We start from the raw sequence: 13,629 nt of genomic DNA on the forward strand, positions 1-13,629 counted from the left end.
CAGAATTTTGGAAGAAGAATGAAGAAGATGCAATAAATGTTTACCAAAGACCTAGAAGAACTAAAGAACAAAAAGAGATGAACAAAACACTAGAAGGAATCAATAGCAGAATAACTGAGGCAGAGGAATGGGTAAGTGACCTGGAAGACAAAATGGTGGAAATCATTGCCACAAAACAGAATATAAAAAAAAGAATGAAAAAAAAAATGAAGACAACCTAAGAGACCTCTGGGACAACATTAAATGCACTAACATTCACATTATAGGGGTCCCAGAAGGAGAAGAAAAGGACCAGAGAAAATATTTGATGAGATAATAGCTGTAAACTTCCCTAACATGGGAAAGGAAATAGTAAACCAAGTCCCAGGCAGGATAAACCCAAGGAGGAACACACTGAGACATATAGTAGTCAAACTGACAAAAATTAAATACAAAGATAAAATATTAAAAGCAAAAAAGGAAAAATGACAAATAACATACAAGGAAACTCCCATAAGGATATCAGTTGACTTCTCAACAGAAACACTTCAAGCCAGAAGGGATTGGCACCATATATTTAAAGTGATGAAAAGGAAGAACCTACAACCAAGAATACTCTACCCAGTAAGACTCTTGTTTAGATTTAATGGAGATATCAAAAGCTTTACAAACAAGCAAAAGTTAAGAGAATTCAGCACCACCAAACCAGCTTTACAAAAAATGCTAAAGGAAATTCTCTAGGAAAGAAATACAAGAGAAGGAAAAGACCTCCAAAAATAAACCCAAAACAATTAAGAAATAATTCCATCATACATATTGATAAATACCTTAAATGTAAATGAATTAAATGCACCAACTAAAAGACATAGACTGGCTGGGAGGATACAAAAACAAGACTCATATATATGCTGTCTACAAGAGACCCACTTCAGACCTACAGACACTTACAGACTGAAAGTAAAGGGATAGGAAAAGGTATTCTGCACAAATTGAAATCAAAAGAAAGCTGGAGTAGCCATACTCATCAGACAAAATAGACTTTAAAACAAAGACTGTTATAAGAGACAAAGAAGGATGCTACATAATGATCAAGGGTTCAGTCCAAGAAGATATAACAATTATATATGTACATATATATGCACCCAACACCCTCAATACGTAAGGCAACTACTAACAACCATAAAGGGAGAAATCAACAGCAACACTAAGAGTGGGGTACTTTAACATCCCCACTTTCACCAGTGGACTGATTATCTAGACAAAAAATTAATAAGGAAATGCAGGCCTTAAATGACACATTAGATCAGATAGTCTTAACTGATTTATAGAGCATTCCATCCAAAAGCAGCAGACTACACATTCTTCTCAACTGCACATGAAACATTCTCCAGGATTGACCATATGCTGGGCCACAAGGTGAGCCTTGGTAAATTTATGAAAATTGAAATCATATCAAGCATCTTGTCTGATCACAATGTTATGAGATTAGAAAGAACCTACAAAAAATACAAACTCGTGGAGACAAAGCAATATGCTACTAAACAACCAACTGATCACTGAAGAAATCAAAGAGAAAATCAAAAACTACCTAGAGACAAACGAAAATGAAAGTACAGTGGTCTAAAACCTATGGGATGCAGCAAAAGCAGTTCCAATAAGTTTATAGGATTACTGTCTTACCTCAAGAAAAAAGAAAAATCTCAAATAAAAAGCCTAACCTTATGCCTAAAACAACTAGAGAAATAAGAACAAACAAAACCTAAAGTTAGTAGAAGGAAAGAAATAGAAAGACCAGAGCAGAAGTAAATAGAGACAAAGAAAACAATTGCAAAGATCAATGAAACTAAAGCTGGTTCTTTAAAAAGATTAAAAAAAATAATTGACAAACCTTTCGTTAGACTCATCAAGAAAAAAAAGGGAGAGGACTACTCAAACCAATGAAATTAGAAATGAGAAAGGAGAAGTTATGACTAACTCCACAAAAATACAAAGGATCATAAGAGACTACTATGAGCAACTGTGCCAATAAAATGGACAACCGGGAAGAAATGGACAAATTCTTAGAAAGGTACAGTCTCCCAAGACTGAACCAGGAATAAAGAGAAAATATAAACAAACACATCATAAGCACTGAAATTGAAACTGAGATTTTAAAAAACTCCCAATAAACAAAAGTCTAGGACCTGATGACTTCACAGGAAAATTCTATCAAACACTTAGATAAGAGTTAACACCTAAGTGAATCACCTTTCTGTGCACCTGAAACACTGTAAGTCAACTATACTTCAATAAAATATATATATTGAAGGAAAAAAGTACTTAACACCTATTCTTCTGAAACTGTTCCCAAAAAAGTACAGAGGAAAGAAAACTTCCAAACACATTCTATGAGGCCACCATCACCCTGATACCAAAACCAGACAAAGATACCACCAAAAAAAGAAAATTACAGGGCAGTATCACTGATGAACATGAATGCAAAAATCCTCAACAAAATACTAGCAATCTGAACCCAACAATACAGTAAAAAGATCATACACCATGATCAAGTGGGATTCACCCCAGAGATACAAGAATTTTTCAATATCCACAAATCAATCAATGTGATACACCACATTGACCAATTGAAAGATAAAAACTATATGATCATCTCAATAGATGCAGGAAAAGCTTTTGACAAAATTCAGCACCCATTTATGATAAAAACTCTCCAGAAAGTAGGCATAAAAGGAACATACCTCAACATAATAAAGCCTATACATGACAAACCTACAGCTAAAATCATACTCAGTTGTGAAAAGCTAAAAGCATTTCCTCTAAGATCAGGAACAAGACAAGTGTGTCCACTCTCGCCACTTTTATTCAACATAGATTTGGGAAGTCCTAGCTATAGCAGTCAGCGAAGAAAAAGAAGTAAAGGGAATTCAAATTGGAAAAGAAGTTAAATTGTCACTGTTGCAGATGGCATGATACCATACATAGAAGGTCCTAAAGATACTACCAAAAAACTACTAGAATTCATCAATGAACTTGGTAACGTTTCAGGTTACAAAATTAATAGTCAGAAATCTGTTGCATTTCTTCTATACACTAACAATGAAAGATCAGAAAGAGACATTCAAGAAATAATTCCATTTACCATCACATCAAAAAGAATAAAATACCTAGAAATAAGCCACCTAAGGAGACAAACAGAGAAGGCAATGGCACCCCACTCCAGTACTCTTGCCTGGAAAGTCCCATGGATGGAGGAGCCTGGTAGGCTGTGGTCCATGGGGTGGCTAAGAGTCGGACATGACTGAGCGACTTCACTTTCACTTTTCACTTTCATGCATTGGAGAAGGAAATGGCAACTCACTCCAGTGTTCTTGCCTGGAGAATCCCAGGGACGGGGGAGCTTGTTGGGCTGCCGTCTATGGGGTCACACAGAGTCGGACACAACTGAAGCAACTTAGCAGCAGTAGCAGCAAGGAGACAAAAGACCTGTACTCCAAAGACTATAAGATGCTGATGAAAGAAATCAAAGAAAACATAGATGGAACTACATACCATGTTTGCGGATTGGAAGAATCAATATTGCCAAAATGACTATACTATGCAAGACAATCTTCAGATTCAATGCAATCCCTATCAAATTACCAATGGCATTTTTCCCAGAACCAGAACAACAAAATCTTAACATTTCTATGGAGACACAAAAGACCCCAAATAGCCAAAGCATTCTTGAGAAAGAAAAATGGAGCTGGAGAAATCAGGCTCCCTGACTTCAGACTATACTATAAAGCTACAGTCATTAAAACAGTATGGTACTGGCACAAAAATAGAAATATAAATCAATGGAACAGGATAGAAAACCCAGGAATAAACCTACGCACCTATGGTCAATTAATCTATGACCATAGGCAAGGAGGCAAGACTACACAATGTTGCAAAGACAGTCTCTTCAACAAATGGTGTTGGGAAAACTGGACAACTACAATGTAAAAAATGAAATTAGATCATTCTTTCTTTAAAACCACACACAAAAATTAGCTCAAAATGGATTAAATACCTTAATGTGAGACCAGACACTATAAAACTCCTAGAGACAGAATACTCTCTGCCATAAATCACAGCAGTATCTTCTTCCATCTGTCTCCCAGGATAATGGAAATAAAAATAAAAATAAATGGTATCTACTTAAACTCAAAAGCCTTTGCACAGAAAAGGAAATTATGAACAAAACAAAAAGACAACCCACAAATTGGAAAATATCTGCAAATGATGTGGCCAACAAAGGATTAGTCTCCAAAATATACAAACAGATTATGTTGCTTAACAACATCAAAACAAACAACCCACTCAAAAAAATGGGCAGAAGACCTAAACAGACGTTTCTCCAAAGACAAACAGATGGCCAAGATGTTCAATATCACTAATTATTAGAGAAATGCAAATCAAAACTACAATGAGATATCACCACACCAGCCAGAGTGGCTATCATCAAAAAATCCACCAACAATTAATTCTGGAGCAGGTATGGAGAGAAGGGGACCCTCCTACACTGTTGGTGAGAACATATATTGGTACAGCCACTATGGAGTACAGTATGGAGGTTCCTCAGAAAACTAAAAATAGAGCTACCATATGTCCCTTCAATCCCATTCCTGAGCATATATCTGGAGAAAAACATGATCCCAAAGGATACCCCAGTGTTCACTGCAGCATTGTTTACAATAGCCAAGACATGGAAGCAACCTAAGTGCAACAGAGGACGGGGTAAAGATATGGTGCATATATTTGTGGTTGTTGCTGTTTAGTCACCAAGTTGTGTCTGACTCTTTGATTCAGCCTTTAAAAAGAATGCAATAATGCCCTTTGAGGTAACATGGATGGACCTAGAGACTGTCATACTGAGTGAAGTCAGACAGAGAAGGAGAAATACCGTATTACATCCCTCATATGTGGGATCTAAAAAGAAATTATATAAATGAACTTACAAAATAGAAAGAGACTCATAGACTTCAAGAATGAATTTATGGTTGCTGGGATGAAGTATGGGGCAAGGGATAGTTAGGGAGTTTGGGATGGACATATATACATATGTGCACTGTTATATTTAAATGGATAACCAACAAGGACCTGCTGTGTAGCACAGGGAACTCTACTCAATGTTTTGTGGCAGCCTGGATGGGAGGGGAGTTTGGGGGAGAATAAGTATATGTATTATGTATGGCTGAGTCCCTTTGCTGTTCACCTGAAACTCACAACATTGTTTGCTAATCGACTATACCCCAAAACAAAATAAAAAGTTTTTTAAAAGATATATAGAGTTTTTTTTTTTTTTTTTTTTACTTAAAAAATTTAGAACCTTTTACTCTAGGGCAGTGGGCAGCAAGGAGGTGATTTTGTCCCCCAGGAGACACTTGGCAATATCTAGAGAAAATTCTTAATTTGTCACAAGCAGGGAGGTGCCTCTGGCATCTAGTAGGTAGAGGCCAGTGATGCTGCTAAATATCCTACAATGCACAGAACAGACCCCACAACGAAGAATTATCTGGTCCAAAATGTCAGTAGACCTGAAGCTGAGAGACCCCGATCTAGGATATAAGGACTTTAAAAATAAAGATGATTGTCGCTAATACTCTCATCAGAGTTTCCTGTTGTTGCTGTTTTATGACATTTGCACCTGCACCGCCTATATGCCCATCAGACTCTGGAGTTGTTTCACATCTTTTGTAACTAACCTTTCAGGCTAAAGTGGCCACTGAGATGCATAAATTCCTGTGTTTATAGCAGTGATCAGCTCCTCTCTTTTCACAATGATTAGAAACTACTTTAGCATTACAGTCAGAGGTACTGAAAATATTTATGCAACAAACAATTTTTTAAGATAGCTATGGCTCTACAAAATGGGCAGGGGCTATCTTAACATTCTAAATAAAGCATTATATTATAGAAAGTAAAGAAACATCCATATTTTATAGTCTATAAAATGTAAATCTATGCTTTAAAAAGAGACCTTACATGAAGTGCATACACAAGCCAGTAAGTTTATTTATCAGTATACAGTTGACCCCTGGACAATGTGGAGGATTAGAGGCTCTGACCACCCCAAGCACAGTTGAAAATCTGCATATAACTTTAACTCCACTCTCCCCTACACCCTCAGTTCCAGAAGTATTGTAGTGTATAGTTATTTGTCCCCCAAAATTGCATAAATGTAATGGACCCAGGCAGTTCTAACTCCTGTTGTTCAAGGATCAGTGGACTATTTATACAAAAGGTGTATTGTGAAGCTAGGGAATCTGGTGAGACTATTTATAGACCAGCTCCAAAAGAAGGCAAATGGATGTGTGCTCAGTTGTGTCGGACTCTTTGTGACCCCATGGACTGTAGCCCACCAGGCTCCTCTGTCCATGAGACTTCCCAGGCAAAAATACTGGAGTGAGTTACCATTTCCTACTCCAGGGGATCTTCCTGACCCAGGGATCAAACCTGTGTCTCCTGCATCGCAGGTGGATTCTTCACCGCTGAGCTATGGGGGCAGCCCTTATGAAGGCAAGTGCCTGTGGAAAAATTTTGCGACAGGCAAGTTGAACTTCATGGAGATAAACTCTGTACAGGTGCAACTCTACAACAGTGAGAAACCAGAAATACCTATCTTCATGTGTCAGAGCCTCCCTTGCCTGCTTTAATGGTTTCCCTCGGGAACAGCTCTCATATGTTAGAAGCCTTATTTTTTCTACCTTACCCCCATTACACTTCTAACAAAATCAATTCCAAGAAAAAAATTCCGACAAGGTCTTCACCTGAAAGTGTACATCCTATTGTGAATATGAGCTGGGGGGTGCACATTTCTGTGGGATTTGTCAGCAAGAGCAATATTTGAACAGCAATCTGCAACACTGTAGGTCTTGTTCTACTTCATATAAGCAGAATCATGCAGTATTTGTCTTTTTGTGACTGCTTTATTTCACTTAGTTTACTGTCCTTGAGCTTTATTCATGTTGTATTGGTAGCATGTGTCAGGATTTCCAGGATCTATATTTCTTTAAGGTATAAGTCTCCACTGAAGATGTCACAGACTTGCTTCAGAACACGTGGAGTCTGAGTTGGGATTCGCTCACTGGGGCTTGCTATAAATTCTCCACCATCTTTTCCCATCACTGATACTTCCAACATCCTAATGTCACTCATCTCACTCATTTTACTATCACTCATCCTAATGGCAGTCATCTCACATGCTAGTAGAGTAATGCTCAAAATTCTCCAAGTCAGGCTTCAACAATATGTGAACTGTGAACTTCCAGATGTTCAAGCTGGTTTTAGAAAAGGCAGAGGAACCAGAGATCAAATTGCCAGCATGCACTGGATCATACAAAAAGCAAGACAGTTCCAGAAAAACATCTATTTCTGCTTATTGACTATGCCAAAGCCTTTGACTGTGTGGATCACAATAAACTGTGGAAAATTCTAAAATAGATGGGAATATCCGACCACCTGACCTGCCTCTTGAGAAACCTGTATGCAGGTCAGGAAGCAACAGTTAGAACTGGACATGGAACAACAGACTGGTTCCAAATAGGAAAAGGAGAATGTCAAGGCTGTGTATTGTCACCCTGCTTATTTAGCTTATACACAGAGTACATCATGAGAAACGCTGGGCAGGATGAAGCACAGGCTGGAATCAAGATTGCTGGGAGAAATATCAATAACCTCAGATATGAAGATGACACCACCCTTATGGCAGAAAGTAAAGAACTAAAGAGCAGTCTTATGGACTCTGTGGGAGAGGGAGAGGGTGGGAAGATTTGGGAGAATGGCATTGAAACATGTAAAATATCATGTATGAAACGAGATGCCAGTCCAGGTTCGATGCACGATACTGGATGCTTGGGGCTAGTGCACTGGGACGACCCAGAGGGATGGTATGGGGAGGAAGGAGGGAAGAGGGTTCAGGATGAGGAACACATGTATACCTGTGATGGATCCATTTTGATATTTGGCAAAACTAATACAATTATGTAAAGTTTAAAAATAAAATTAAAAAAATTTTAAAAAAATACATGGACTGACGTGGAAAGATAATAATAGCTAACATTTAATGAGAGGTTCTCATGCACTGGGCACTGTAGTGTGAGCTTTTTTGTATTAACATATTTAATTCTCACAAAAAAATAAATAAATAAATAAAATTAAATAAAATTTAAAAAAAAAGAACTAAAGAGCCTCTTGATGAAGGTGAAAGAGGAGAGTGAAAGTGTTGGCTTAAAGCTCAACATTCAGAAAACGAAGATCATGGCATCCAGTCCCATCACTTCATGGCAAATAGATGGGTAAACAGTGGCTGACTTTATTTTGGGGGCCTTCAGAATCACTGCAGATGGTGACTGCACCCATGAAACTAAAAGACACTCTTTGGAAGGAAAATTATGACCAATCTAGACAGCATATTAAAAAGCAGAGACATTATTTTGTCAACAAAGTTTCATCTAGTCAAGCTATGGTTTTTCCAGTGGTCATGTATGGATGTGAGAGTTGGACTATAAAGAAAGCTTAGCACCAAAGAATTGATGCTTTTGAACTGTGGTGTTGGAGAAGACTCTTGAGAGTCCCTTGGACTTCAAGGAAATCCAACCAGTCCATCCTCAAGGAGATCAGTCCTGAGTGTTCATTGGAAGGACTGATGTTGAAGCTGAAACTCCAATACTTTGGCCACCTGATGTGAAGAGCTGACTCATTGGAAAAGACCCTGATGCTGGGAAAGATTGAGGGCACGAGGAGAAGGGGACGACAGAGGATGAGATGGTTGGATGGCATCACCAACTCAATGGACATAAGTTTGGGTAAACTCTGGCAGTTGGTGATGGACAGGGAGGCCTGGCATGCTGCAGTCCATAGGGTTGCAAAGAGTCAGACACGACTGAGTGACTGATCTGAACTGAACTAATGTCTGCCAGGTCATATGGCCCAAGCACTAGAGCTGCTTGAACTGCATCTTGAACCTGATACAGGGCCCTTTCCTGCTCTGGGTTCCAATCAAATGCAGAAACCTTCTATGCCATCTAGCATGTGGCCCAAAGCTATAATCCCAGGTGCTAAACACCCTGCCTGCAAAATCTCCCTCTGTGGTAGGAGATGCAATATGCAAAAATTAATCTTTTATTTTGGAAGGGGTGTTCTGGAACTGAACTCTGGACCACCACTGATCTCCAAACATTTTTAGGCATGTGACAGATTCCTGAATTTTCACAATGTTCATCTCTCACTCTCTGGAGCACATGTTTTTCAGTCACCCAGTGTTCTTGCCACCTCTTAAATGATAACTGATGTAATGAATCAATATGATGTTCTGTGGGATGGCCAGACAGTCCTGACTGTTTTGTACTAATTATGACAGAAGGCAAGAGAGTTAAAAAGAATTTTAAGGCAAAACTGTAAATTAATATTATTATTCATTCTGTACGGCAATAAACTCTATTTTATATTATTTTTGATAGGGATAGTAAAGGATGCATTCAACAAATTGAGGGCCACATACCATGAACCTGAGGCCATGTTAATCTTCTCTAGCAATGATGCCACATTTGGCTGCCACTGGGACTGCTGTTCCTTAGTTGAGCTTGGAACAGTCCACTGTCAGCCTTCAGAATACAGCCAGTTTCTGCAGGAGCCAGACTGACAAATTAAATGGATATACAATGAAGATCTATGGACACAGATTCGTGGCATTGTATAGGAGGCAGTGATCAAGACCATCCCCAAGAAAAAGAAAGGCAAAAAGACAAAATGGTTGTCTGAGGAGGCATTACAAATAGCTGAGAAAAGAAGAGAAGCAAAAAGGAGAAAAGGAAAGCTATACCCATCTGAATGCAGAATTCCAAAGAATAGCAAGGAGAGATAAGAAAGCCTTCATCAGTGATCAATGCAAACAAATAGAGGAAAACAACAGAATGGGAAACACTAGAGATCTCTTGAAGAAAATTAGAGATACCGAGGGAACATTTCATGCAAAGATGGGCACAATAAAGGACAGAAATGACATGGACCTAACAGAAGCAGAAGATATGAAGAAGAGGTGGCAAGAATACAAAGAAGAACCATACAAAAAAGTTCTTAATGACCCAGAAAACCACGATGGTGTGCTCACTCACCTGGAGCCAGACATCCTGGAGTGCGAAGTCAAGTGGGCCTTAGGAAGCATCACTATGAAGAAAGTTAGTGGACATGATGGAATTCCAGCTGAGCTATTTCAAGTCCTAAAAGATGATGCTGTGAAAGTGCTGCACTCAATATCCTCCTGAGAAATCTTTATGCAGGTCAAGAAGCAACAGTTAAAACCAGACATGGAACAACGGACTGGTTCCAAATTGGGAAAGGAGTATGTCAAGGCTGTATATTGTCACCCTGCTTATTTAACTTATATGCAGAATACATCATGTGAAACGCCACACTGGTTGAAGCATAAGCTGGAATCAAGATTGCCAGGAGAAATATCAGTAAGCTCAGATATGCAGATGACATCCCCCTTATGGCAGAAAGTGAAGAGGAACTAAGAACACTCTTGATGAAAGTGAAAGAGCCAAAAAGCTGGCTTAAAACTCAGCATTCAAAAAAAAGAAGATCATGGCATCTGGTCCCATCACTTCATGGCAAATAGATGGGAAACAGTGCAAACAGTGACAGACTTTATTTTTTGGGGCTCCAAAATCACTGTGGATGGTGACTGCAGCCATGAAATTAAAAGACGCTTACTCTTTGGAAGAAAAGCTATGACAAACCTAGACAGCATATTAAAAAGCAGAGACATTACATTGCTGACAAAGGTCTGTCTAGTCAAAGCTATGGCTTTTCCAGTGGTCACGTATGAATGTGAGAGTTGGACCATAAAGAAAGCTGAACGCCAAAGAATTGATGCTTTTGAACTGTGGTATTAGAGAAGACTCTTGAGAGTCCCTTGGACTGCAAGGAGATCCAACCAGTCAGTCCTAAAGGAAATCAACCCTGAATATTCATTGGGAGGACTGATGCTGGAACTGAAGCTCCAATACTTTGGCCACCTGATGCAAAGAGCTGACTCACTGGAAAAGACCCTGATGTTGGGAAAGATCGATAGCAGGAGGAGAAGGAGACTATAGAGGATGAGATGGTTGGATGGCATCACGGATTTGATGGACATGAGTTTGAGCAAGCTCCAGGAGTTGGTGATGGACAGGGAAGCCTGGTGTGCTGCAGTCCATGGGATTGCAAAGAGTCAGACACGACTGAGCGACTGAACTGAACTGACAATGAGGATCACCATTTCTACATCCTTTAGATCCTTAAAGGTGGCACTAATCTCAGCCATACCCCCAGGATGTAATATTTCTTTGGATTTAGTATCTTTGATGAGTGAAGGGAAGTGTTATGAGTTGAGCTAAGTCCACTTAAAATTCATATATTGAAGTCCTAACCCTCAGTACCTCAGAATGTGACCTTATCTGGAAATGGGGTTGTTGCAGATATAATTGGGTAAGATGATGTCATACTGGAGCAAGAGGGGCCCCTAATACAATATAATTAGTGCCCTTATGAAAGGGGAGATTTGGAGACATACACACAAAGGGAAAATGAGATGTGAAGATGAAAGCAGAGATGAGGGTGATGCTGCAGAAGCCAAAGGGCACCAAAGATTGCCAGCAAACCACCAGAAGCTAGGAAGAGGCACAAATAGATTCTCTCTCACAACCTTAGAAGGAACCTACCCTGCCAACACCTTGATTTTGAAATTCTGGCTTTCAGAACTGTGAGACGATACATTCCTATTATTTAAACCAGCCGGTTTGTGGTACAGGCTAACAGGTTTCCAGTTAGCCTTCCATACTATCACAGCTCTTACCCTACAGGCCAGGGGACCAATATAGGAGTTGCACCAACTGCCTGTGTCAATCTCAATTATCATGCAAAGTCTGGCGAAATGACCACAGGTTGGGACCATGGACTCAGTGCCCCCACTGTACACTAGACAAAGTCTCACTGGACTTGGGTCAGGACTCTGTTTATTACCTGGTCCTTATACACCCTCCCTCTGACAGTGAGGCCATGATGACACAGTTTCCAGATATCAATGTCAACTCAGACCGTATGTCCAACAGTCCTTAGGAAATATGGATATTTCCCTTCCCCAGTGTAGTTGTCCAAGACCAGTTGCAGTTGCAGGGGTTCTAGTTCATCCCACTAATCTCCTTTTTCTAAGTTACCCCTCAGGAACATAGGTCCACCAGAACTTTGGAGGAGTAGCACCTGATCATATGTGCAGAAGTAGATCCATGTGACACAAGGGGTGGTCTGTGCAGACACAAACATGAGCCTCCCAGGCCTGCTTCAAGCTCCTTTGGTGTCTGCCTCAGCTTCAGAAAACCAGCCAGGACTGTGCACAAGCAGTGACAGAGGGAGGCAGGAGGGATAAAGGCCCGCCAGCTCTGCCCACCACAGGACACTCTGATGAGCAATGCTTACTGCAATGGATTGAATGTTTGTGTCCCCCCTGCCACACACAAATTCATGTATTGAAACATTCCAATGTGATAGTATTTGGAAATGAGCTGGGGGAGGTAAATAGTCATGAAGGTGGAACCCTCAAGCTGAATTAGTGCTTTTGTAAAACAGACCAGATACCTATTGGTTCTTTTTCTTCCAGGTAAGGATACAATGAGAAGTCAGCAGCATGTGACCCAGAGGAGGTTTTCAGGAGAATCTGATCATTCCGGCACCCTGATCTCAGACTTTAAGCCTCCAGAACTGTGAGAAACAAACATCGTTGCTGAAGCCCCCTGGTCTATGGTAATTTGTTGTAGCAGCCCAAATAGATGAAGACACTTACTCCAGGGTTCCCTCCCAGATTGCCTGGCCAAGGCTTTGTCAGGCTCTCAGTCATAGTTCTACTTCTCCCTCTGCCCATTTCCACTTCTATCTCTCTTTTACAGGTGTTGGTCCTTAATAAATATCTTGCTCCCAACTGTCTGGGGAAAATACAACATGTGACATCTGTGTTCATTCTATTTGTATCAGAGTCATGTTTGTACAGAGAATGCGATGGCACCCCACTCCAGTACTCTTGCCTGGAAAATCCCATGGATGGAGGAGCCTGGTGCGCTGCAGTCCATGGGGTCGCTAGGAGTCGGACATGACTCAGCGACTTCACTTTCACTTTTCACTTTCATGCATTGGAGAAGGAAATGGCAACCCACTCCAGTGTTCTTGCCTGGAGAATCCCAGGGACCAGGGAGCCTTGTAGGCTGCTGTCTATGGGGTCGCACAAAGTCAGACACGACTGAAGCGACTTAGCAGCAGCAGCAGCATGTTTGTAACTTTTTGAAAATTGTACTTTAACAGAAATTTCACAGGCAGTATAGGAGTGTTACAAGTGCAAACTCCTGGATGGAACAAAGAAGTAGTTCTTTATTAAGAGCTGTGTGAGGTCAATTAATGTTTTTAATATCATCTCAAGCAAAACTTTTTTTCTGGGTTCCTCTCCTTGGGAACACATGGAGACTGGTATAAAGAGGGAGCTACACTAAAGAAAATAAAGGGAGGGAGTTCCCTGGCTGCCCAGTGGTTAAGACTCCATGCTCCTAATTCAGGGAACCTGGGTATGCATGCCACAACTAAGACCCAGCACAGACTAAT

General features: G+C 40.2%; 1 long non-coding RNA gene across 1 annotated transcript in view; it reads left to right on the top strand.

Moving 5' to 3' along the window:
• The window catches only part of LOC147340392 (uncharacterized), a 54,435-nt gene extending 41,458 nt beyond the window's left edge, over nt 1–12,977 (top strand). Inside the window, exon 2 of the long non-coding RNA XR_015158391.1 lies at nt 12,641–12,977. This is a non-coding gene — a long non-coding RNA (uncharacterized LOC147340392). The remainder of the gene's footprint in view (nt 1–12,640) is intronic.
• Nucleotides 12,978–13,629: the final 652 nt, after the last annotated feature.

Source organism: Bos grunniens, chromosome X (assembly GCF_055505025.1).
Source record: "Bos grunniens cultivar Pamir isolate PY7600 chromosome X, Bosgru_T2T1.0, whole genome shotgun sequence".
Taxonomy (NCBI): domain Eukaryota; kingdom Metazoa; phylum Chordata; class Mammalia; order Artiodactyla; family Bovidae; genus Bos; species Bos grunniens.